Raw genomic sequence first — 27,064 nt, 5'->3', positions numbered from 1 at the left:
ATCCCGAAGTGACATGGCTAGTTAGTGGCAGAGCTATCTAGTAAGTCAGAAACCATGCTCTTAGCTACTGTCTGTTAAGATCTTACCAGAACTTATCTCATAAGACTAATGTGAGAATTAAATTAGGTAATATGCATAAAAGCACGTATTACGTGCTGAATAAATATTAACCACTAGTAGTATTGGGATTATTGCTATTACTACTAGGCCAATAACCAGAAGAATTCGCAGAGATTGCCACCAACAGGATATCTGGACACCCTATTGCTCTACATACTTCCTCATGGAACCAATCATGTGCTCTGTTTTTCTTGACTTTTTCCCTTCAAAGGCAGCCTTGCTCCACTGCAAAACAGTGGGAAGGACGTTAGCAGAAGCCATGAGTTTTGGGTCTTCAACACTGTACTCTGACCACATCACATCTCTCTCTCTTTAAAGCTTGCGTGATACATGGGACACCTGGGTGGCTAAGTGGTTGAGTGTCTGCCTCCAGCCCAGGGCAGGATCTCAGGGTCCTGGGAATGGAGTCTTGCATCAGGTTCTCTGCAGGGAGCCTGTTTCTCCCTGTTTATGTCTCTCCTTCTCTGTGTCTCTCATCAATAAACAAAATCTGAAAGAAAAAAAAATAAGGCTTATGTGATACAGTTAGGGTCAAGGGCATTACTTGTTTCATAATGCAGGCATATCCAGTTAACCTACATTTCTAGCCATTAGAGAGAGCATGATTTCAATGAAAAAGTTACAATCACTCAATTAAAAACAACCTGTAAGCTATAACTCAATATCCATAAATAAGTTTCAGTAATAAATTACTGGCTATGACCCTATGCTTGGTGGGGGCACGGCATTATTATATAGCTGACACTGTGAGATATTATTTTATATATATCTTGCCAACTGCATTGTAAGTTGGATATTTTTATCCTCAGTTTATAGATGAGAAACCTGAGGATCAGAGATATTAAGTGATTTATAAAAGGTTATCCAGCTAGTGAATGTGAGGGTCAAGATTCAAACTAAGGTCTATGTAACATCAAATCTGAGGCTTTTAATCACTTCCTTCCACACAGCCAGGGTGGTTTAGGGCAATTTAAATGACAGACATTTTGGAAGTGTGTCATCATGCTATCCTTTTTCTCAAATGCTGTTAACCATAATATTCCAGCAACCAGAACATTCCATCCTCCTGGGGTAATTTACTGTAAAATCAATCACATCTGAGTCTGAAATACGATCTTTTTATTAGTCGGACCATCAATAATTAATTTTCAGACAAATTTTACCTTAAGCAGAATTTTTGCAACCAGAAAATAATACGCATTTTCTTGTGTCTTGATTTGTTTTGTTCTTCTCTACAACTTTGTTGACAAATTATGTCAGTGAAAATGCAGAGAAGGTAAATCAAATCAAATAGAGTTCGATTGCAGAAGAAATCAATTATTTAATTCTGCTATTTTTCATTGTTACTGTTGCCAAGTATCTGGTACCACAGGAAAAAATATTTCTCGCTGTATTATACAATAGATCTTACTTAGGAAGTTAGTGCTTCAAATGAGGATTATTAACAATTAGGAATAATTCATGTGAATACTATAAAAATGATATTTAGAAGTGTTTACTGAAAAATATTTTTTTCCTAAAAAAATTAAAAATAGAACTTCCATATAATCAGCAATCCTACTTCTGGGCATTTATCTAAAGGAAATGAGAAGAGGACACCAAAGAGTTACCAGAACTCCTGTATTTGTGGCAGCATTATTCACAACAATCAAGCCACAGAAATCACCTAAGTGCTCATCAAGGGATGAATGGATAAAGAAGATGCAAGATACACACACATACACACACACAGGACTATTATTCAGTCATGAGAAAGAAGGAAATCCTGACATTTAAGAAAATATGGATGGACTTCGACGGTATTATGCTAAGTAAACAAGCCAGACAGATAAAGACAAAACCTGTGTGATCTCACAAATGTGTGGAATTTAAATAAAGTCAAACTCATAAAAATAGGGAGTATAAAAGTGGTTGCCAGGGCCTGTGGGGTGGAGGTGGGGGAAACAAAGAGGTTGGTAAAAGGATACATACTTTTACTCTAAGATAAATAAGGTCTGAGGATCTAATGTATAACATGGTGAATACACTTGATAAAACTCTACTGTGTAATTATTGAGTTTCCTGAGAGAATAGATCATAAATGTTCTCATCAGCACAAAATAAAACAGAAAAAGATGAATATGTGTGGTAGTGGATGTGTTAATTAACTACATGGAAGGAATCTTTTCATATTGCATATATATATGAAATCACCATAGTGTATACTTTAAATATCATATAATTTTATTAATTATATCTCAATAAAACTAAAAAAATTTAGATACTTGCAAGTATAGATTTGGCTGGTATTAGAAAGTAAATACTTAAAAAGGAAAAAAAATACTTAAAAAAGATAAACTTTGTAAGAAAAATATTTTAATGTGATTCTATAGACACTTACATTGATGTCTTGCAATGAATGACAAAGGCCTAGTTCAGTTACACCATCTCTCCTCAACCTCCCCTAACTCGGCCCTCTAACAATCTAATGATGACAATTCTTTTGGTACCTGGTTGAATCATATCAATTGGTGTGTGAAAAAAGGACCAGAGACAGGCAGCTTCATATGGCCCAAACTATTGTATGTTTTAGAGTACTATTACTTAAATAGTATCCATAAATTTATATTTAATGTTCTCTTGTCATTTTAATTTCCACCTCTGACTTTAGTGAACTACAAATTTACTTACACATTTTCAACTTTATAACATTTCCAGTAGATCCCACACCAAAGATGGCTTTCCACCTTTTGTCTAAAATTTGGGTCTACAACTGGAAACAAGTAACATTCTTTTGCCATATGAATACTGATCATTATAGAGTGAAGTATCAGACTGCCAGGAATCTCCTCTACAAATTCAGATAAATTCCTAATGGAAATTTTTTTGCTACTCAAGCAAACAATTCACCTGGAATCTGTAACTCAAGACAGACTCACCTAATACTAGTCACCACACAAGCAAAAATTTTGTATAGTGATCCAAAGTGAGGCATTGCAAAAAACTTTAAAACTGATACAGAATAAAATAAAAAACAGTTGATATTGTGCTTAATGGTATATAATAACATGATTTACAGAGGGTCATAATAAGCAAATGTATATTTAATCAAGACAAATTTTTACCTTATTCTAAACCTGTATATAAACAAATACTAATAGTCTAGAAGTGAGCAGATAGATAGGGATAGGATCATTGAGACACCCATCTATTGAACACTGTAACCAGAAGCAAGTGATGGAGGCAATAAACTAGTTTTCTTTGCTATGAGAATTTGGGAAATCCTTTGTTTTCTCTATGCCTTATTATTATTATTAATTATTATTATTATTTTAGATTTTATTTATTTATTTGAGAGAGGAAGACAGAGTGAACAAGCATGAGCAGTGGGGAGGGGCAGAGGGAGAGGGAGAAGCAGACTCCTCACTGAGCATGGAGGCCTATGTGGTGCTCAATCCCAGGACCCTGGGACCATGACCTGAGCCAAAGGCAGACGCTTAACCAACTGAGCCAGCCAGGCACCTTGATGCCTTATTTTCTCTTTTTAAAAAAATAAATGTGGTATGAAAGAAAGAGGTCATATGTTGGATTTAATCAAAATAAAAACATTTGCTCTGCAAATGATCTTGTCAAGAAGATGACACGACAAACCACAGACTTGAAGAAAATAATGGCAAACCATATCTGATAAACGGCCAATATTTAAATATATAAAAAACTTGCAAAGCTCAACACTGAAAACAAAAACAAAACATTAGATAATATACAAAAGACATTGAGGGATATTCCACCAAAAACAATATACAGATGTAAGTAAGCACAAAAGAAGATATTTAATATTATTCACCATTAGAGAAATGCAAATTAATACCACAATGAGATGTCACTACTAGAGGAATGATGGAAGTAAGAAATAATAATGACACTAAAGTAAGGATGTTACGTGACCCTAACTTACCACACCTTGATCTGCTAAGGAAATGAAAAAACTAGGGATCCCTGGGTGGCGCAGCGGTTTGGCGCCTGCCTTTGGCCCAGGGCGCGATCCTGGAGACCCTGGATCGAATCCCGCGTCGGGCTCCCGGTGCATGGAGCCTGCTTCTCCCTCTGCCTGTGTCTCTGCCTCTCTCTCTCTCTCTGTGTGACTATCATAAATAAATAAAAATAAAAAAAAAAATAAAATAAACTAGATCATTCGTATATTGCTCCTAGGAATGTAAAGTGGTATAGACACTCTAAAAAATATATAGCAAAAAAAAAAAAAATAGTGTAGCAGTTTTTTAAAAATCTAAACATGCAACTAACATGACTCAACAATTATACTCTGGGCATGCTTCCCAGATAAACGAAGACTTATGTTCATGCAAACATGTGTACACAAATGTTTATAGCAGCATTATTGGTAATGGCAAAAGCCTGGAAATCACCCAGTTGTCCTTCAGTGTGTGAATAACCATTCACAGTGTGCAGTCCATCCACATCTGGAATACTATCAACAAAAAGGAATGAACTATGGTTATACACAACAACTTATATGAACCTCAAGAGCATTATCTTCAATGAAAGAAGCCAATCTCAAAAAGTCAAATATTGTATGATTTCAATTGTATTACATCCTCAAATGACAAATCACAGTGATGGAAAACAAATGAATGGTTTCTGGGGGTTACAGATGGTATCCGTAAAAAAATAAAAATATAAATCAAGAGGCAGACCTTGTAACAATCATATTTAAAGTATGCTTAAAAGGGGGAAGAAAGATAAAAATTTGATTTTTTCCCCTGAAATTGACATTGATAAATGAAGAGACACAAAAAGGAATGAATAAAGACACTTTGTTTCTTTAGGCATTGTACAATTGGATTTAAAACCAGTCCTTAAAAAGTTAGTACCTTAACAAGTGCTATAGCAAGTATTATAAAATCTCAAAAGTCTTAGAAACATTGTGTTATATGTGCTAAGACCAATAAACAACGAAAGGCTTGTAGAGGCTGCTTACAAGGGTACAGTGACAAAATGCCTCAGATTTCAAACTATAGTATAATACTTGAAACTTGGTTTGAGAATGTGTAGGATTTGGGTTAAATTCAGGGCTATACCACATACTAATTATGTGACTTGTAAAAGCTCTCTTAACTGTCCTAAGTTAAGCCTTTAACTTCCTGATCTGCAAAATGAAGATGAGGACAGTTGTCACGAGGCTAATAAAATAAGACAATACAAGTAAACCAATCAGGGCAGCCCCGGTGGCGCAGTGGTTTAGCGCCGCCTGTAGCCCAGAGCGTGATCCTGGAGACCCGGGATCGAGTCCCTCGTCAGGCTCTCTGTATGGTGCCTGCTTCTCCCTCTGCCTGTGTCTCTGCCTCTGTGTGTGTGTGTGTGTGTGTGTGTGTGTCTATAAATAAATAAATAAATAAATAAATAAATAAATAAATAAAATCTCTTAAAAAAAAAAAAAAAGTAAACCAATCAGCCCAGGGCCTGCCATAGACCAATAAGCTATTAAATGTTAACCCATGCTACTTTGCTACTATTTTCAGAATAAAGTTGGAAAACTCCATTCTAGCCACTAGGAGAGCACTTTAAACTTCCCATGTTCTTAGCTGGTTGAAATCTCAGAATCATTAAAAGCCAGCTAGCAACTCAGCATGCTTAACTGTGTACTGGAGGGATTGCATTGTGATGTTAAGTGCAAACACATTATCACAAAACAAGAGATGGGAAAAAGATGTGAAGAAAAATTATATTAGGCGTGTCATTCTTTAGGAAACACTCAAGAAAACTGAGCTCAGTAGGGTTGAGAATTTCAGTCTGGAGGGCTTGACATTATGTAGTAGTTATGCCTTGAAATTGATGTTTGTAAAGAAAAATATGTACAGTATAAATTTGAGGGGCCCTCAAAAAACTTAAATGGAAAAATCTTTAATAGATGAACTGCAAATCTTTAATACACACAGCAGCATCTCTGGACCATTATGGTACATAAAAATAGCAGACAGGAAAGGTAGAGGGGCAAGGTGAAATACATGAAGGAGGTATTCAGGTTCCTGTCCACATCATTCTTGTTGCCTGTAGAGCACCTGGTCTTCACAGAGGGCACATCAAGAGGCTTTGAGAGCACCCTAAAAAGATAAGAAGTAAAACACAACAGGCCTCTCCAGTATCACACTTCAATCCCTATCCTATTATCCTGGGGAAAAATAGATCCAGTTAGGAGATGACTAAAAGGTTACTGAAGTAATTTTCCAAGAAAGCCTTCAAGCAAATCAGGGAAGTCTGTGAGGTTTTCTTGGTCATTAGTAAAAACAAGAGAAAAGTGGCATGATGATTTTCTGGCAAATCTACACAATGTGTGGAGATAAAAGAAAGTACTCAGGCCAAGAAGAATTAAGAACTATACGTCTGTGACATAGAAATGAGATGATACTCTGAGTCAGGTTTGAGAGACCTCCAACATCTGCTCTTTCCTTAAGGCCAGTCTTGGGTTATAGCCCCAAAGTCCTCCAGATGGCACCCTACAACTTTTGGAGAAGCTTGGTTACCTCCCTCCAGATGTATCAGGATATTGTCTTAAGTCCCATTACAAAGACCTCAATTCCCAGTTACATGAAATCTATGGGCTTCTTGGGTAGGAGCTTGGTGTGCAGTTGCAGACGCTCAGGTCCTTGATAGGAAGGTAGCTCAGGGGAAAGTAAATTCCTAGATCATTATGCCTTCCAGCTTGTCCATGTTGTCATCCCAATGATATGAAGATTTTGTTTCATTCACACCATGGAATATTAAGGAACTAAAAATAATAAGCTATTGATACACACAACAACTTAGATGAATCTCAGGGTTGGTGACCAAGATCTTCCACTAGAAGGAAAGCCTGGCTTTAAGATGGGTTCTCCTGAAGCTTAGAATGGTGTACCTGCTGTTGGCCATGAGATGAACTCCTTTCCATCATAGGAGATGGTAGTGTTAAGGACCATGGTCACAGCTATGGCTTCAGATCTTGGGTTTAGGGACAGATTAGGAATGTCAGCCCAAACAAATTTGGATCTCCCTTCTGGGACACAACTGACCAGTACTGGGTCTAGAATTAAATTTAACTCCTCACAATCTTCTTTTTTTTTTTTTTTTTAAAGTTTCAGTTTATTTTATGATAGTCACAGAGAGAGAGAGAGAGAGAGAGAGAGAGAGAGAGGCAGAGACATAGGCAGAGGGAGAAGCAGGCTCCATGCACCGGGAGCCCGACGTGGGATTCGATCCCGGGTCTCCAGGATCGTGCCCTGGGCCAAAGGCAGGAGCCAAACCGCTGCGCCACCCAGGGATCCCTCCTCACAATCTTCTGAGTAAACCTTTACTCAGGCCATCCACTGGGGCCTCATTATACTTAAAGCCAATATTAAAGCAGAAGACACTATGAAAAAAACTCAATTCTCTAGCCCAAAAGATTCAGCATTGACAACTTTTCTCAGAACAGAGCTGACCCCGTATCATTTTGGGATCCAACCATGGTCAAGTCTATAATGGGAATTCAGCATTACCCTCATGCCCTCCTACATCCCTTGAGCAAAGATTAAAATAGACAAATGCATATCTCAGGGTAAACAAGGCCTGATTTGGATCAAATGAAAACAATGAGCAGATATATTAATAATATGCTGCAATGATATTGATGATAAAACCAGAAATACTGTTTCATAAGCAAGTTTGAATGATGTCAACTTACATTATCTGGTGTGATACAATAATGTAGTATATCTGAAGAATATCTTTAAGGAAATATATCAGGTAATTTTAACAGTAGCAGTTATAGCTATAACACAAACACCAGTGAGCAATAAATAGGATTTTTATAATGGACTTCAAGTGAGAGAAATGAAGATTACTTAGAAAACCACAGGCCTGAAAAATATCTAACCTCAGTGATGAAGAGGTCAAATTGCTACTGCATTATATTGCCTTTACTTTTTGTTCTGTTAATAGTGTGTTTGCTATTCAGTAAGAAAGAGCTATTAATTGGAACTTAATTATAATTGATTTGTGCCAGATTAATTTGATTTTGTTATGAATTATTTTATACAAAATACTTTAAAATGGTTTAGTTTCTAGTGTCAAAGACTTACTAATCATTCAAGAATAATGTTGATACTTCCACACAAATAAATAAGTAAGGTTAAAAATTCTAGAACTCTTTTGCCATAGTCATCTCTCTATGGGTATAATTACATATCTATACTATTCTATATGAGTACAGTTGCTTTCTTTTAAACATTTTCACAAAATTTTTCAGCATTGAAGTCCAAGTATAAAAGATGACTTCCATCTCTAACTATGACAGAATGACATATAGTGGATTAACATTCTTTCTGATAACATTTAGAAAAGCTGGAAAATGTAAACAAAGAAAGAACCCTCTATCTAAAGAACTGCTGCAGACCTAACTATCTTGGGGAGCCAAGATCTCAGATAGAGAGGAGCCATAGAGAAGTGAACTGACCGTCTATAAATCATGTTTCCCCTCAAGGCATTCGCCAAGGCAAGAAGAATATAAGGTTCCTATAGCCTAGAAAAAAGGGAGATTGATAAAAGTGTCACACTCAAGAACGCTTCTCAAAGCATTTGTTAAAATCTTAAGCTTTGCAAGAAAATAAGACATTATCAGAAAGCTGCTGAAAATTAGAGCGAAGTATTCATCAATCTCACAAAAATTCAAAGACAAAACTCATTATTATGGAAGCTGCAATGAGAAGTAGTCTTATTAAATATCCAAGATTCTTAGACCCTGAGACCGTATCATGTATTACTGGGGTCAACCAGGGATTCAGAGACTTGCAAAGTCTGAAAATTAGCCTCTGATCAGCTCAGCTTATGATTGGATTAAGATGTCTATTTCCATTCTAGCTGCCTGTTGGAGAATAGGGCATAACTCTTTGGGAGAGGATGGCAAAGCTATAATTTTTTCTCTAATTTTTAAAAATTTTTTATTAATTTATTCATGAGAGACAGAAAGAGATAGAGGCAGAGACACATGCAGAGGGAGAAGCAGGCTCCATGCAGAGAGCCTGACATAGGACTCAATCCCAGGTCTCAAGATCAGGCCCTGGGCTGAAGGCAGCGCTAAACCGCTGAGCAACCCAGGCTGCCCTCTATAATTTTTGATATACATTATTTTTTTTAAGATTCTATTTATATTTATGAGAGATACAGAGAAAGAGGAAGAGACATAGGGCAGATTTTTAAGATTCTATTTATTTATTCATGAGAGATAGAGAGAGAGAGGCAGAGACATAGGGCAGAGGGAGGAACCTGATGCAGGACTCGATTCCAGGACCCCAGGATCACAACCTGAGCCAAAGGCAGACACTCAACTGCTGAGCCACCAAGCGGCCCCCATTTTCCACCTTTAAATAAAAAACTGTGAGGCATTCTAATAAAAAGTTAAGAGAAACATATCAACACATGGCCTTTGTTATTGTAGTTATTAGCCTCAGACTTTAAACTGAATGTGTTGTTCAAAAATACTCAGAAATAAGATGGCAAAATTGAAAATTTTATGAGGGATCTAAAATCTATTTTAAAAGAATCAAATTAAAATACTGAGAGTGAAAAATGTAATAATTGAAATTAATAACATTAAATTAGTTTAACAACAGATAGGACATAGTAAAAAAAAAAAAAGAAGATTCATGAAAGGAAAATAAGACTACAAAAATTAACCAGATTATAGCAGAGAGAGCAAAAATGGATGGAAAATGCATTATAAGAAGAATGAAAAGACCACTAGATATATGACAGAGTAAAAAGGTAAAAAATGTATAATTGGAGTTCTTAAGGGAAAAGAAAGGAAAGTGCCCAACTATATCTGAAGAGGTGACCAAGAATTTTTCAAAACTGGTGAAATTTATGAATCCATTATAAAGAACCATTCCAAATGTCAAGCAGTAGAAATTCAAAGAGATCATGTAAGCACATTATTGGAAGACTACAGAGACAGAAGACTAAGAAAAAAACTTATAAAACCAATAAAAAATTAAGAACACACCTTTCTCAGAGGAACAACAGTCAGACCAATGGCTGACTTCTCAACAGAAATGATGGAAGTCGAAAGTCAATTGGGTGGTGTCTGTAAAGTATTGAAAGAAAATAATTCCCAATATAGAATACTCGAACAAATGAAAATAGCTTTAAAAGCAAGGTGAAAACCAAAACATTTTCAATCAAAGACCGAAAAAATTCATTGCTACCATACTGACACAAAACACGCTAGTAAGTCCTAGTGGTTCCCCACGGAGACATGGTGTCACGAAAAGGAAGCGAAGGCATCTGAAAGTAGCAGATGTTACATATGCAATTATAAAAATACACAAGAAAACTAAAAGAGAAAATAAAACATATTTATGATTGTTCTTGAAAAGAATAGAAAATTAAATTTATCCAGCTTATCCTGCCTAGCCCCCAAAAGCACATGCACATTTTATCTTTATTAAAGATAAATACGCTATCCCTCATATTTATTTCAACATACTCGTAAAGAAATAAAGACAACAACAGTTCATCAAAAGTCATAAATATTTTGTAGTGTTTGGTCTTACATTTATATTTCAAATAACTGGCAAACACTTTCAAAAGTACTGCTAAAAATTTTAAGTAAGTAAACTAAAAGTACTTGTTACCTGAATTAAAACTAAAATGTTAAATTCTTTTTAAAATAAATGACTATGATTTATAAATCAGCAACATATGTTAAGTATTTTGATGTTTCACATAAGACATTTGAAAATATTCATATAGTAACTACTGTTAGTATTTATCCTCATGATTATAGTGAGCATTCATTTTAGTGTAAATCAAAAAAAAAAAAAAAAAAAAAAAGGCTAAAAAACTCCCAGGACCAACTTTGTAACGATTTCATCCTCGTAACAGAGAATGCAATTACTCATTTTCCTTAAACACAATAGATTAAATTAATCTTGCCTTTCCCCAAATATCAAGGGAGGATGTGGCAATATGAAATCTCCTTCCTTAAAAGTTTTTGCTTAAATCCTTCCTGATATCAAATTTTCTTAAATACATTAGGAAGAAACTTCTATCTCTAACCTAAAGAAAAGGAAAAAAGAAACTATTAATGATATTTTATCATAAGTCATAATTCAACCTTGAGTAAGGATCTTACAACTTTGTAAATGTTCAGAAAAATAAATGTTCATCATCGTCACCATCTACATATGGAAGCACCCTGGTCCATTTGAGGCAGCAGGGAATGTGAATTTATATATGGCAACTCCTCTGTCATAAGCCTCCTCTCTATGAGGATGCAGCCTCAAACAAGAAGCCCATCTGTGGGGAGAGGACTGATGAAGTGCAAACAGTAAGTATGACTGAATGTTGCACTGGAAATGAACCAAAGGGTATATGAAACCCTCTGAGCAGTCACTGTCTTTGCTGTACTTGTACATCCATTTCGTTTTGATTAAAAACTCAAAATAAATCCTGGAAGGCTCTAAAACACTTCTAAAAGCTACTGAATGCCAATGCATTTTAGAAGTAGTTAGAGACTCTCTATAATTACATTAAATATTTGATACATAATCCTGGTATATTTTTATAGATGAGATTTTATTTTGAATCTTAAGACCAGGAGCCATTGTAAGAATGCCCAGCTTTCAAAGAACTTTCTTTAAATAAACTAAAATGAATCAAGATTATGTTTTTCAAATACACCTAGATTATTCAACAATGGATTATTTCAAATACTCCATTTTTTTACCTCTCAGATTAATCTCTGCTTCTATTTTTACTTCATAAATATCTGTCACAAAAAAATCAGAGGCTAAAATATTATAATATACAACAGATCTGCATTTTGTTGCCAAAAATGATTACAATGAACTATTAATCAAAATGAGGCAATTACTAATACTTAATTGTATTCAATATTTCAATTATAGCAGTGTAATAACTAGTAAGAAAGTGTTTAAGTATATTAGAAAGTTTGCTTTAAATTCTTTTAGTGGTTCACTGCTAAGTACAATAGAATAGAAACAAGCTTTTATTCTTCAAGTTAAAGTTGTTGATATTTTATATGTTGGAAAAATTTCTTTACTACAAGTACTATTATGATGATGAAATGTTTTTCATTATACCTTCTTTTATTCATGAAAGGGCAAAATCATTTGCTGGTTCACTTTGTTTCAAGAACGTGCTGGAATACTAAATGAAAAAAGTATGCCGTTCAGCTCTCTAAGTAGCTTGTACTTTACAAATCAAAATGTTAAGCTGTGAGGTTAAAATGAACTAGACAAGCAAATGAGTCTTTTCCCTTTGCCAAGATTTTCTTTTTATTCAACCAATACATAGGGATATGTCTTATTTTTTTTTAAGATGCAAAGCTATTTAATACCCTACAGAGCAATAATAATCCCAAAATTTGACTGTTCTTTAAAAATACTCTTTCTCTTAACTATAGAGGTTCTCAGAAGCTTAGATGTAGGAACTCTGATTATTTCACAAGCTGACTCTCAGAAAGCAAAATTTCGGCACAAAGTGGGTAGTTCTAGGAATGTAGGTCGCAAAAAAAGTTTTTTTTATAAAGGTTAATGTAGCTGTCCAGTCCCTTTCTTTGTTCCAAACATTTAAGACCATGAGAAAGATGGTCTGCTTCTAAGTCTTCAATACATTCTCATCTATAGACAGAGCAGCTGGCTAGGAAACACTAGCACTGGATACGAGAACTTCTAGATGATTCTAGAATGGAACCACCCTATATTTGTGTATATATATAATATATATGCATATAGGGGATCCCTGGGTGGCTCAGCGGTTTAGCGCCTGCCTTTGGCCCAGGGTGCGATCCTGGAGTCCCGGGATCGAGTCCCACGTCAGGCTCCCAGCATGGAGCCTGCTTCTCCCTCCTCCTGTGTCTCTGCCTCTCTCTCTTTGATAAATAAATAAATAAATCTTTAAAATATATATATATATATATATATGCATATAGTATATTAGCGAAAAATCATTTAGTAAGATTTGAAAGTTTTGCTTAGAAAAAGACTTTTGAATTAGATGACCTTCCAAGTCATTCATTACATATCTAACCATTCCACAGGGACACTGACATTGGCAAATAACTTCTCTTGTCTTTTATGGGCTACTCTACATTCTGCTAACTATTTGTATCTCACTATCTCTGATAATTACTCTGTGGTCATTATTTTAAGAGCTTACTACCCAGGGGCAGTCCCTCATTCTTTTTGTTACTTATATAATATGCACACACATGTGCACACACTCTCTCTCTATATATATATATATATAAAAATATAAAATATAATATTATGTATGATACATGTTTATAAAGTATTTGTATTAATTTATTATACATAATATATTAATATTCTATCTAATCAAATTTATATTTTATAAGTTATATTTAATTAATTTAAATATAGGTTTTTAATGCTAGTATATGTTTAAGTGCAGCATTATGTATAACTCTAGATGAAATTAAACAAGACCCAATACCTGCACTTGTCACATTACAACTATCACTGAAGAGAATTCATTTAAATGTGATCTTCAGGATATGCAGCTTTATCTCACCTAGCATGAAGGGGATCTTTACATAAAATGATACCTGTGTTGTCACAAATAGCAGGGATGGCTATCTATAAACACAATGGATTCTCCATTCTTCACTAGTGTACACTATGCAACACGCCTGTCCTCTCATCCTTCCATTGTGGTTTTGGGAATTCATACTGCTGTGTGACCAGTTACTAGAAAGCACAGCAAGAGTTGAACATAGCAGCTGACAATAGACCAATCATCTATTCATTCATTTCATTTACTCCATTCATCTATTCAAAAAGCACACATTGAACCCTAATTGTACTAATACAGTGAAAATGAAAATTACAGTGCAATGTGCTATGAACTATATAATCCTGGTATGCACAGGATCTAGCTTCCACAGTTGTGTAGTTTCCCCACTATTATTTAGAGGTAAGACATAGGAAAGATGTAGCAAGAGTATCTGAACACTTTTCATAAACCTTGGTTCTCAATGAAATAGAATGAAAAGACAAAAAAAAAAAAAAAAAGCTCATGCCATGCACAGTTGGACATCATGTACTTGTCAAGTCTTTGACATGAATTCTCAACTTATTTTGTCAAATATAATCACTCCAAAGAAGTCTCTGGCTTTCTTTAATTCAGTAGATATTCCTAAGAAATATTTCTGTCTTCTTTCAACTTTGACCACACTTCCAGTGTCATGGGACACTCTCCCATAAGAACTGCGTCACAGCACCATGTAAACTAAAACACATTGATAATTAGCTATATATAAATCCAATGAGCATGATGGGAGTAACTAGTTGACTGCAAGCTATAGCCACTGAATAACTATGGGTTCATTACTTCTGCAACATAAGAAATAATATGGTATGCAATATATCACGCAAGTGCAATGTCATTATTATAACTGACTTCATTCTATAAATAAATATGCTCAAAATTCAGCCAACTATGGTATTACAAAACTGAAATCAATTAGTTAGGGTCAATTACAAAAGCATAACACTTATTACAATCTAATTCAGTTAAAAACTCATAGATTTTTTTGAGCATCTTCCGGGTTTCTTAAAGGAGTTTACTGTCTAGCTCAGGAGACAGACCTGTACCCACCTGCAAGTCAGAATATAACAAAGTTTTGCTGGTATTTATACTTGCAACACCTGGAGACAGGAAGGAAACTTTCAAAGGAGACAGTACTGGTGAACTAGACTTTAGTGCATGAAGAACATTTTGACAGGAGGAAATAAGGGGAAATTTATTATATACAGAGGGAACTTTGCCAGAAAATACAAAGATGAAGACCTTATTCTTCTGCCATTCATCTAATTATTCAATTATTCACTTACTAATATTCAATAAATATCTACTGAATGGGTAGCATTTCAGTGTTAATTTTTGCAATGGTATTACACATATTCAAGAAAACTATTCCTTTAACTTCAATGTCAATAAGCCTTTGGACATAATCACATCATTTTAACTGCAGATATACCTTTGAAAAAAAAAGTGGCAAATTTCTTAAAATATGTTACCAGCTGACAGATGCCTTCTGGGATATATGAATGAGAGCTCCCCTGGTTAAATACCAAGGGACATTAAAAATAATTAGGCGATTAAATTTTTCAGATAAAATTAAGATAAAAACACTTGTCTAAAAGTTTTATATAGCATCAACAAGATGCGATAATATAAACCTAACATGCTTATTTAGCACGATTACATTTTCTATGAACAAACATATTTTATTAACAGCCTAGGGATGTTTTAAAGTTTTGAATGAGAATTTTTTATTTATAAATTGTAATTTAATGACTCAAAAAAAATTATAACCTCCAATTTTATCCATAAAAAGCTTTTTTTTTCTTTCCATACACATTACATTTATATTCAAGAAGAAGAAAAGAAATAATTTTGAGAACAACCTGCTTGAGGTGAGTGGCTTAGCTCTTGCTCTGCTTCGAAACTTTTAGAACTTTAGTTAACAGAGTATTGTTTGATGATAACTCATAATGAGATTATACCCCAATGTTAAAATATCCGAAAAATTAAAGACATAAATAGTGGTAGGAATACCGTGAACTTATGAACCTTGTTAAGAGACACTAATTTTAGTTCAGAAGCCATAAAAATTAAGTAAAAAAAAAAGTCAGTTTTAGAATCAAATAGACAAGGGCTCAAATCCAGACTTGCCACAAAGCAACTTTGTGGTATTTTAGAACTTTGGTCTTTTCAAAGTCTTCAAAGGGTGTTAATGATACTAGTTTTATGGTAGATGTGAAAATAAACATGAGAAAAAGTTGTCTTGTTTTTTTTTTAAGTTCTAGCATAGTATCTGGTACATACTAAGCACTCATAAGCTTTGGCTCCCATCTCTTTTTCCTCCTTTCATGAACATGAAATAGTTCATGTGTTCTGTCTTAAACAAGTTTTAACTTTAATGAAATTTGTTCAAGAAAATTACTTACGTTGACTTTTTCAATGTATTTTAAAAATATAATAGCAAACTATAAGCAGAATATAATGAATACATGTCTGATTGATTTCATTGCACTTGCTATTCCTCAAAAAGAAGGCAGTGTGCTAGATAAAGTGATTAAGGCATGTTTTTAAATTAATGTTTTAATTAACATTTTTAATTTTATGTATAAAACTGTGCCTATGTGTCATCTTTTGCTCCACGAGAAGCCATTACTCTGTAACACTGCTATATTTCAAAGGAAACATTTTTTAAAAGGAGACAAAACATACAATAATATTAATGGCATGTTATTTACAGATGAGTTACAGAAGCAGATCCAGTACTGAAACCTTTATCTCTTTTTTGCATACTATTTAAGCAAGACTGAACTTTCCAAAGGATCACTGAGACTTGTAAAAAATTTAAGTAGATCACTTCATTCACCGGATGCCTCAGAGAGAACAGCATAGTTTTAAATTGGTATATTTTCAAGGCATGTGTCTTTCATTTTCATTTTAGCGAATGAATGGCTACTTTTTCTAAATGTATTTTTTCATCATAGAGTGTTTCTGGCAGTACTTCTGTTTTCAGAGATCAGGTCTGTATTTGTACTGATTAAAAGATATAGCCATGATATTCTATCCTTGATCAAAATAGTCTCCCATCTCTTAAAATATTGAGATCTCATTGCATCTGGGAGGGTTAAAAGTAGAAAACATAAGGACAGGGATCCCTGGGTGGCACAGCAGTTTAGCGCCTGCCTTTGGCCCAGGGCGCGATCCTGGAGACCCGGGATCGAATCCCACGTCGGGCTCCCGGTGCATGGAGCCTGCTTCTCCCTCTGCCTGTGTCTCTGCCTCTCTTTCTCTCTCTCTCTCTCTGTGTGACTATCATAAATTTAAAAAAAAAAAAAAAAGAAAAAAGAAAACATAAGGACAGAAAAGAGTTCTGAAGCAACTGTCCAAGGAAGTGGGGTTGAATTAATCGGTTTTAATATGTATTTGGGGTAGGGAGGTGATGGGCATAAATTTGGTGAAAAAAGACAAGATTTTTATTTTGAGCTGTCTCTTCAATCTCCTTTTCAATGACAACCAAAATGCTTATGGGAGGTTTTCCATAGATATTAAGAGGCTGAATAGTATATTTACCTGGCTTCAAGTTAGCCCAGACAAAACAACGTAGAAAGTAAAGACACACACTAGAATCTGATCTCATAAAGTGTTTGGCAATAATGATTTTGAAAAAGAAAGATTTAATCATTTATTATATTTCCTGCCACCTAGCTTGTTTTAAAAAAATAAAACAGGGCAGCCCCGGTGGCTCAGTGGCTTAGCGCCGCCTTCAGCCCAAGGCATGATCCTGGAGACCTGGGATTGAGTCCCACATCGGGCTCCCTGCATGGCCTGCTTCTCCCTCTGCCTGTGTCTCTGCCTCTCTCTCTCTCTCTCTCTGTCTCTAATAAACAAAAAATAAAATCTTAAAAAATAAAACAATCATCTTTTCATAAGAAAGGTCCACAGTTTTACTATACTAGCTATACTGTTGAGCAATTTTTGTATATCTGTATTTAAAAAATCTTTCATGCCTTTGAGCACTGATATTCACAATTTTAACTATTGAACAAATATGTGTATATCTTTATGTTACAATATATGAAGTAATTAGAAAAGATAATTTCAGTTTTTAGTTGTTAAAGGTAATGTTGATAATCTTAATTGCCAGAAATTACCCTGGCAATCAAATGCACAATTATAAAAGCATGCCAACATTCTCAACAATATATTTATAAAAATATTGTTTCATTCAGTGGGGTTAATCAGCACATCCTAAAGGCTATTATTATACTTCAATAGAAATTTATCATGCTCTAATAGGTTTAAGCTTAAAAGTTTAAAATGGGTTTGCTGAAGAAGATATATAAGATATTTGAGTTTCTCCTAAACAGAAAGAATAAAATAACAATGTTTTAGATATTTTACTTATGTAAAGTATGAGTTAATTAAGGTTATCTTATATGGAAAGTTATTTGGTCTATTTTAATTGTCAAAGTGGCCATAAAATTCATAGAGAACTTTAATTTTCTCATAGTTTTTAATGTGCATTTTAATCTTGACCTTCTGGGAATAAATGCAGCAGAAAAAATAAAGAACACAAAAACGACAAAATTTTACAGCTTATAAATAATGGAAATCTATTTTACCTTTTATAAATCTTTGAGAACCATTAAACAAGTAAATGGAAACTTATTTTCCAAAGTCAGAGATTTTTAGAAATGTTGGCAATGTTTGAAAGATTTTTCTAAAGAGACATTTCTTCTATGTGTTGAGCTTAGATACTTTCTGCTTTGATGAATGCTCTTGTTTCTTTAAGTTAACAGGATGAAGAACTTTTCTAAATTTGCAATGACACATCTCACTATGCCTTATCTGAACTATTGATCTAACAATATATTCATTATATTTATTCACTGGAATATTAAGCACCTCTTGTATCAGTCTCATTAACCAGTTAGCATCTCTCCTTGAGGGCAACTTTCTTAGCGTAAATCTTTCAGCTCTTCACTCCGTAACAGCAAGTTTGCAGAATAGCTGAGCTCTAATCGGAGCTCTATTGAAAGGCTCTCCAGCTCCCTGGTTTCTTATTCATAAGCAACGTAAGTGCTTGCTTGCTTGCTTGCTTTCTACCTGCGCTAACCTTCATTAATACAAGACATCTGCATAAAATACTTTGATAAGGCCCATTTGACTTCTGATGTGATTTGCCTTAACTGCATTAATTCATAAATACAATTTTTAAAGTGCTTCTTTACAACGTCTTAAATTTTGATTCTAATATCTAAAGTACTAGTTATCCCTGTACCTTGATTCTTTGCCATAAATACTTAAGGAGAAATGTTTCCTCGTATGCCGTCCAGAATAGAAGTATGTATTACAAATGTCAGTTTAAATAGCAAACCATAACATGGAAATGATGATTTCAATGTTTTAACATATCCACCCACTCTTTCTTACTCTTATTGTCTAATCCAGATTAAAAAAAAAAAAAAAAAACCTCTAGTTAACCATTTTTCTTAAAGCATTTGTGGTATGTCATTTTGTGATTACTACGATCGAAAAGCATGAAATTACATGAAACCTGAAAGATTTTTTTTGTTTGTTTTACAAGTCTGTTGTAAATTTATTTTTAATAAAAGAAGTAAGCCTTGCTTCTGCCTCCTCCCACTCCTTTGGCTTGGTGCTTACTCAGTAGGCAGTGAGAAACCCGCTGCATTTTATAGCTGTGTAATTTAACTGGGAAGGGTCTCCCTAAGAAACCATGTGAACAGGGATGCATCATAGTGGATGCAACACGGTGAATACAGACAAGATACCACCTCCCTTTTTTTCAGTCTCTCCCAAATCCTCCAACCCTTGCCAGGATTCGCTAGCTCTAGTCACAAAAGGCAGCTGAGTTCACAGCTGGAACAACAAGTTGTGCTGTGAATCTCCGTGATTTACCCAAGTAGCAAACGGGGTCATCGGCTTAATTGGAATTTCAGTTGCCAAGCGAACTAGGAATCGCTTCGCGTTGGTCCAGCAACACCGATAAAAGTGTTTGTTTCTTGGTAGAGAATGAAAATGACGCAGAGCGTAACTGATCGACAGAGCATCGATCACTTTCCTCTCCCTTTCCCCCGGGTCGGTGCCAGAGAGTCTAGGGCTCACTTCCAGACGCCCAGGGGCCACCAGGTTCTCCATTTTCCCCAAACGCACGAAAGGCTAAAAACAGCCTTCCTCCCCGGCACCGCGGCGGGGCCGCAGCCGCTTTGTTTACCATATAAGTCCCCTCGGGGGTTCACTCCTCGCCTTCTCCCCCGTTTTCAAGCTGGGTGCCGCGAGAGGCTGAGGAGCATCCCCAAACTCCCGCGCCGCCCGGCTCAACCGCAGGAAGCCGCACAACCGCGGTCTGGAGCCCTCAGGAGAAACCCTGCGGCCGGAGCCTTTGAACTCCTGACCCCCGGGGATGCCCGCCTCCGGGAGGGAGCCGGCTTCCCGGGCACTGGAGAAACTTCACCGGGATCCCAGAGAGAAGCGACGTGCAGCCGCGGTCAAACGGGGCTCTGAGGCGGCGCGACACCCCCTTTACCTGCAAAGTTGGCAGGCTCCGGGCCGAGGCGAGGCCGGTCCCAGGACGCGTGGCGCGGGTGCTCCGCCGGGGACAGCACGCCCGGCCGATTGCAGCGGGGTTTCCTCCGTCGCCGCCGAGTTGTGGAGCATTCCAAGGAAAACGCCAGAGCTGGAGCCCACGCAGCTGGCACCGAACTGGGCGGAGGGAGGATGCTCCGAGCCGCGCCGGGGGCGGCGGGGGAGGGGCGGCGCGGGCGGGGGCGGCGAGCTCCGGCCCCCTCCGCGGTCCCTCGGGGTAAAGTCGGCGTTCCCACGGCTGCCGGCGGGAGCCCAGAGGAAGCCACCCCGCCCTTCGTCCCGGCCGGCCGCCTGCCTCCGGGTCCGCACGGACCCCGCTCGGGAGCGCCGGCCCGGGGGATGCGCGGCCCACGCACCGCTCTGCGCGCCCGGGGGGGGCGGGGGGGAGGGGAGGGACCCGCGCGGGCGGGCGCTGCCGTGGACCCCGCGCCGCCGCCGCCGCCGCCGCCGCCGCCCTGGGCCAACTCGGTGGGGGCAGCCGGCGGGCTTACCGCGAGCCAGCCGTGGTCCGGCCGAGTCGGTGGCGGAGCCCACCGCGGGGTCCGGGGGGTCCTGGGTGCGGCCGGACGCCCCTCCAGGCTCCGGGCTGCTGTGCGCAGACGCCCGACCCGGTGGGCGCGGGCGCGGGGACCGGCCTCTGGACGTTCTGCTCCCGAACCTGGAAGCAAGCAGCGGAGGCGGCGGGTCGCCCGACGTGACAGAAGTGCCCGCCCGCCGCCGCCGCCGCCGCCGCCGCCGCCGCCGCCGGGGGTCTCGGAGCCTCCGCAGCCCGGCTCGGCCGGCCCGGCACCCCCTCTCCCGTCCTCAAGGGGTCAGGCTTCCCCGCCAGCGCCCGAGCGTGCGGCTCGCCTCTAGGCTCTAGGGCCGCCCCGGGACCGTCGCAGCGAGTCCCCGAGGCTCAGGTCCGGCCGCCCCGCCCGCTCGCTCTTTCCGACGAGCGGGGGACTCAGAAAGTCTCCAAGTACCAAGTAAAACCCGAGCACGCACCGGCCCAGGGGCGCGAGGCTCCGTGGCTTCGGGTGGGGAGTGCGAGTGCGTGTGAGTGTGTGAGTGTGAGTGCGTGTGCGAGTGCGAGTGCGAGTGCGTGCGCGACGGGGATGCCCGCCGCAGCCCACCGAGACCTCAGGGCAGGAGCTGGCGCCCGGCCAGCCCCTCCGCGGTCCGCACAGCGACGGGACGGAAGCGCCCGCGGGAAACGCCGCACCTCGGCCCAGCGGGCAGCTAACCCACTCGCTGCGAAGGCGGCCCGGGGGTTCCCAGCCGTGACCCGCGGAGCCCGCGTGGCCGCGGCCCCAGGACGGCAGGGTCGGTCCGTGGAACACGAGGCGTCCGGGCGGAATCGTCGCTACGGAGCATCCGCTCGAGACCCTCGGGGCTCCCCGACCCCTTTATTTTCCGAAAGCCCTGGGGCGAGCGCGGGCCGCCGACCGCGCCTCGGCCGCTGCCGCTGCCTGCTCCAGCCCGGGCCGCGCAACGCAGGAGCGGCGGCCGCGTCCCGTCCCAGCCGCGCGGGGCCCGAGCCGAGCTGCGGCCGGACCGCAGCGCCCACCCCGGGAGGAGCCCCCGCGGGACACCGGCACCGAGCGGCGGGCCCGCGCCCACGCGCAGACGCCGGAGCGCGAAACTAAATCTCCTTCTTGGTTGCCTTTTTTTTTTTTTTTTTTTTCTTTTCCCCCTCTCCTCTTCAGTTCACAGGAGTTGGGGCTTTCTGGAATATTTACGTGAGCAAAGAGGGTATCGCTAGAGATCACCCACTGGCTGATGTGCGCGCTCTTTTCTTTTAGATCACTTTTCTTACTTCTAAATGTCTCCTTCTCTCTAGTTTACTACTCATCTCCTGTGTTTATCGCAAGCTCAGCCTTGACATCGGTCTTAAATTTTTAGGATCATCCCCTCCAAAATACTGAAGTCCACTGAGGAAAACCTAGTTTCTACAACATCTCTCCAGAAAACAAAGGCAAGAACAACATCCGAAGGATTCCCTTCTTTCCCGTATCCCTTTTTTACTCTTGTCCACAAAAAAAAACATTAACATCTTTAAATGTTTTGTTTAGTTTTCTTAATATCAAGTAATGGCTTTTATGAAATATGCAAGAACACATCTATCTGTACACATGGTAATGAACTTTATAATAAACACAAGTCTGCTTTCTATTTAACAAGGGGTGGCACTATATATGAAAATCTGTTTTATGCAATGCAACGGTAAATATTTTTGTATTTTTTCAGGAAATAACTCCTCTTCCTATTCATCGTCAGTAACTGAAACGTTTTAGTGCCTAAGAAAATAAAAACGAAGCTAACAATTATTGATGTGTAATGTTCTGTCTCAGCCAAATAAACAAAATTCTGCATATTCAGTTTCAGTGTGTCTTTAAAAATAAACCCCTGGTAGAATTACACATACTCAGCTAAGTATATGTCTTTATAATATATTTCAAAATACATTTAAAAGAAAGCGGACCAGTGGCCATGCATAGTGATTAGAAATTAAGAACTTCACTTTACAATCTTAGCACCTGTACCAAATTGTACACTTCCTCCTGCCTTTCTTAGGGTATGTTTTCCGTGACAAATGCCATCTCTGTCATGAAGTTGGTGAGAGACATTTTGTCTGTTTCCATAATTTGTTGTTTTTCCCTAAGAAGTACGCTGTGAATCTACAATAAATACAAAACAGAAAGAGATCGTGAAGACAGCCACCTGAGTGGGCTGTGTTTCCATGGGAAGAAGAATGTTCTATTGATCCCAGGGCTTCATTTTCAACAGTTTCAGGTGATTACCGATTGCTGACCTTAGGCCACCTACTAAAATGATTAGCAATTACAGGAAAATTATTTGAAATCTATTTAAATGACACCGTGAACTATGTATACTATAGTCATCAGCAATAGGAAGAAGGTTTGTTTGTGGCTTTTGTTTACATTTTTCAAATACAAATTTGGCGTTCTTCCACAAACCTGCAATGTACTTGTTCAAAATGCAATGCGCTGAGGCCAAAGAAATTTACAAGAAAATGTTACAAACTTACTGGAGATTTCTTTTTAGTACCTTAGTTAGAAAAACAAGAAAGTACTCTTGTTTTGAAATTAGCAGAAGACAAGTGACCCAAGAAATGATAGCCCTAAAACAATTCTCCGCAATGCCAATTCATAGCTTAAATATATCATGCAACTGGAATTTCCATTGCATTAGGAACTCAACTTTCAACTTAATTTCGGAAATGATACTTCCACTTAGGAGCTGGTATGTAGCATGTGAAGCACTTTTCCAAAGCAGCTATGTCTCAGACTAAGAGGCAATCACTGGGACAGGTATTTGGAAAATGTAGTTCTTCTGCACATTTATCACAGTCATTTTATGTGGTGGTAATACTCTGTGTACCTGTATATAGTGTATGCCGTCATCAGATACATGATAATGGCTTTTTCTTATCTCAGGCAAATTTGGGAAATAGGTGAGCATTGTCTTTGAAGCCCATGTGATCTGTCGTCTTCTACCTGTATGACTGGGACTTCCCCTTACTCTGCAGGAGGGGTTACCCACAGCCCCGCACTAAAGCGCTTGACATCTATCTCTCAGCTTGCCTTCTAGATAAGTGGCTCTTGCTTTAAGTTTTTGCATCCCTTCTTTTGCCATCAGTTGTAACTAGGCTTTGATCTAATACAGGTGGATCGTGCTATCAACACAGCTTTTTACCTACCTTTTATTTTTTTTAATATTTATTTATTCACTTATGATAGACATAGAGAGAGAGAGGCAGAGACATAGGCAGAGGGAGAAGCAGGCTCCATGCACTGGGAGCCCGACGTGGGATTTGATCCCGGGTCTCCAGGATCGCGCCCTGGGCCAAAGGCAGGCGCCAAACCGCTGCGCCACCCAGGGATCCCGTTGTTTTTTTTTTTAAAGGTTTAATTCTTACATGCTTTAAACTATCACATTTTCCCTGAATAGTTTATTTTAGTACTCTAATATTACTAAAGCCTTTTACTCTAGTATGTTCACCAATTTTTGAGCATTTGTTTTAATAATTTCATTTATTATAGAACTGCTGGGCAGCCCCGGTGGCTCAGCGGTTTAGCACCGCCTTCAGCTTGAGGTGTGATCCTGGAGACCAGGGATCGAGTCCCACGTGGGACTCCCTGCATGCATGGAGCCTGCTTCTTCCTCTGCCTGTGTCTTGTGGGACCCAGGAAATTTAACAAAATCCCCTACCCCTGGACAAGCAGAGCAGGACTGACTCTTTTGTGCTCCACCCGCCTTGTGCTGACCTGCTTATTGTTTAGGGTACTGCCCCGCCCTAGTCAAAGACCAGGGCACACCCTAATCAGAAATCAGCTCATAACAATGTAACTCAATCGGCCACCTGCGAGTATCAGGACCAGCATGACTGTGCAACTTTCTGCGTATCCCATTGGCCAGTGGGCCCCTATAAAGTTGCTAAGCCTCCTAGTCTTGGGGTCCAAGTCCCTGCTCCGCTGTGTGGGGTATACTTGGACCCAGGCTCGAGCTTGTAAATAAACCCTCCTGTGTTTGCATCGGTGTCGGCCTCCTTGGTGGTTTCTCGGATTCGTGATCTTGGGCACAACATGTCTCTGCCTCTCTCTCTCTCTCTCTCTCTGTCATGAATAAATAAATAAAATATTTTTGAAAAAAGAAGCGTTTTATTATAGAACCGCTCAGTTATTAATTTTATGAACTCTATAGAGTCAGGCTGCCTATGTTTGAAATCCCAGTCTAAACATTAGTTCAACAAATATTAATGGAGTCTATATTAAGTGTGAAGCACTGTGCTAGGTACTTAGTATACATATGTGAACAAAACAGATGAGATGCTGTCCTTGCATAACTTACACTTTAGAGAAGACAAAAAATAGTATGTTAAGTAGATTATATGCAATATTCAACAATGATTCAAAGGACAGGGTATGGAGATTAGAAGTGCTAGTGGAAGCAGATGGTGAGGTGATGGTGGGTTGCAATTTTAGACAAGCTGTCAGGATACTTTTCAGTAATATGGACCTGAAGGTTAGGGACCCGGCTATTAGGGTTAATTGGAGGAGCAGTTCCAGGTAAAGGAATAGTCTGATCTAGTTTATATTTTAAGTGATTATTCTTGTATCTTATGCTTCACTGAGAATAGATTGTGGAAAAGCAAAGGTGAAAGCAGGAAGACCACTTAGGAGCCTCTTGAAACAAACCAGGAAATTAGGTGTGGACCAACCTAGCCAACCTAGATCCAGCAGAATTTTCCAAAATGTTTGTATGCAGGCTATAAGAAGAGTTAAAGATGGCCATGAGATTTTTGGCTGAGAAACTAAATGACTGAGTAAGTAATGTTCTGAGAAGGGGATGATAGCGGAAGGGGTATGTTTTTAAGGGGAAGATTAGGAATTTGCTTGTGCACATGTTGAGTCTGAGATGGCTGTTGGAACACTTGTAAGCTGTGTGACCTTGCACAATGTTACTTAGCCTCTATCCTTTCTCATTGGTGGGAGTGAAATAATCATTCCTACCTCATAGGCTTGTTTGAGGACCAAAGCTCTTTTTAATGTAAAGGACTTACAGCAATGGTCAACACTGGGTATACAATATGTAGGTTTTGTCTATCAATATTGTCATATTTAATTCTAACATACCTGGGTATTGTTTTTGTATGTTATTTAGTAAGATCTGTTTCTCTTTTACAAAATAGAGAACCAGACTATGTATTAGAGCCGGCAAATCATGAACTAGTGCTTTTTTTCTACACTGACTAATAATGTCACTTTTATTATAAACCAAATTCTTATGCCAATGCCTCTTTCTGAACTATCTATTGTGTTCTTTTTTTGAAATTTTTTTTCAGATTATTTATTTATTCATGAGAAACACAGAGAGAGAGAGGCAGAGACACAGGCAGAGGGACTTGATCCCGGGTCTCTAGGATCAGGCCCTGGGCTGAAGGCGGCACTAAACCACTGAGCAACCTGGGCTGCCCCTTTTTTTGATTTTTAATTAATTTATTTACTTTTAAAGATTTTATTTATTTATTTATTTATTTGAGAAAGAGAGCATGAGGTAGGGCAGAGAGATAAGCAGACTCCCCACTGAGCAGGGAACCTGATGCAGGGCTTGATCCCAGGACCCGGGATGATGAACTGAGCTGAAGGCAGACGCTTAATCGACTGAGAAACTGAGGCACCCCTGTCTATTTTATTCTAGTCACACCTCCATTTTTATGAATTAGCTCCAAACTGCCATTTGCCTCATTCCCTATCTTTTTGGAAGTTGGTGAATTGCTGAGTCCCACAGCAGGCTGGCTGGTATTGGGCAGCACCTCCATCTGTTCCTAATGTCTAGCTGAGTAGAACTAATGAGACCCATTATGGTGAAACTGACAGAAACTAGTATTGTGAAATGCTTGTGATAGGGATAAGCACATACACATGCCCAAAAAATGTTAACTGCACACCAGTATTATCAGTACCCATCATTGAATGAGGCTCTAGGGTAATCATTTACCCTCCTACCATCAGCCTGATGCCCCATCACATGTGGTACATGGTGGACTCCCAGCCCAGGTACACACTGCTTGTCCCAGCGCTTCTGTTCTGCACTCAGACCTGGAAGCATTTCGTGGCATACAGTTCACATCTAGTAACTACTCTTCCACAAATGCCTTCTTCCTTTTTTTTCTTTTTTTTTAAGATTTTTTATTTATCGGAGAGAGAGCGAGAGAGCACAAACATGGGAAAGGGGCAAAGAGAGAGGGAGAAGC

The 27,064-nt window shown here is 38.9% G+C and overlaps 1 protein-coding gene across 2 annotated transcripts in view; it reads right to left on the bottom strand.

Annotated features, from left to right (window-relative positions):
* The window catches only part of TRPC4 (transient receptor potential cation channel subfamily C member 4), a 208,621-nt gene extending 188,148 nt beyond the window's left edge, over positions 1–20,473 (bottom strand). Inside the window, exon 1 of one of the 2 annotated variants that reach the window (XM_077867972.1) lies at positions 20,246–20,473. The gene's annotated coding sequence lies outside the window, so the exon portion shown is untranslated. The remainder of the gene's footprint in view (positions 1–20,245) is intronic. The other variant, XM_077867973.1, reaches the window with a different exon arrangement.
* Positions 20,474–27,064: the final 6,591 nt, after the last annotated feature.

This window comes from Canis aureus, chromosome 24 (genome assembly GCF_053574225.1).
Source record: "Canis aureus isolate CA01 chromosome 24, VMU_Caureus_v.1.0, whole genome shotgun sequence".
Classification (NCBI taxonomy): domain Eukaryota; kingdom Metazoa; phylum Chordata; class Mammalia; order Carnivora; family Canidae; genus Canis; species Canis aureus.
Note: the sequence above shows the minus strand (reverse complement) of the source record. Positions and strands in the feature narration are given on the sequence as shown.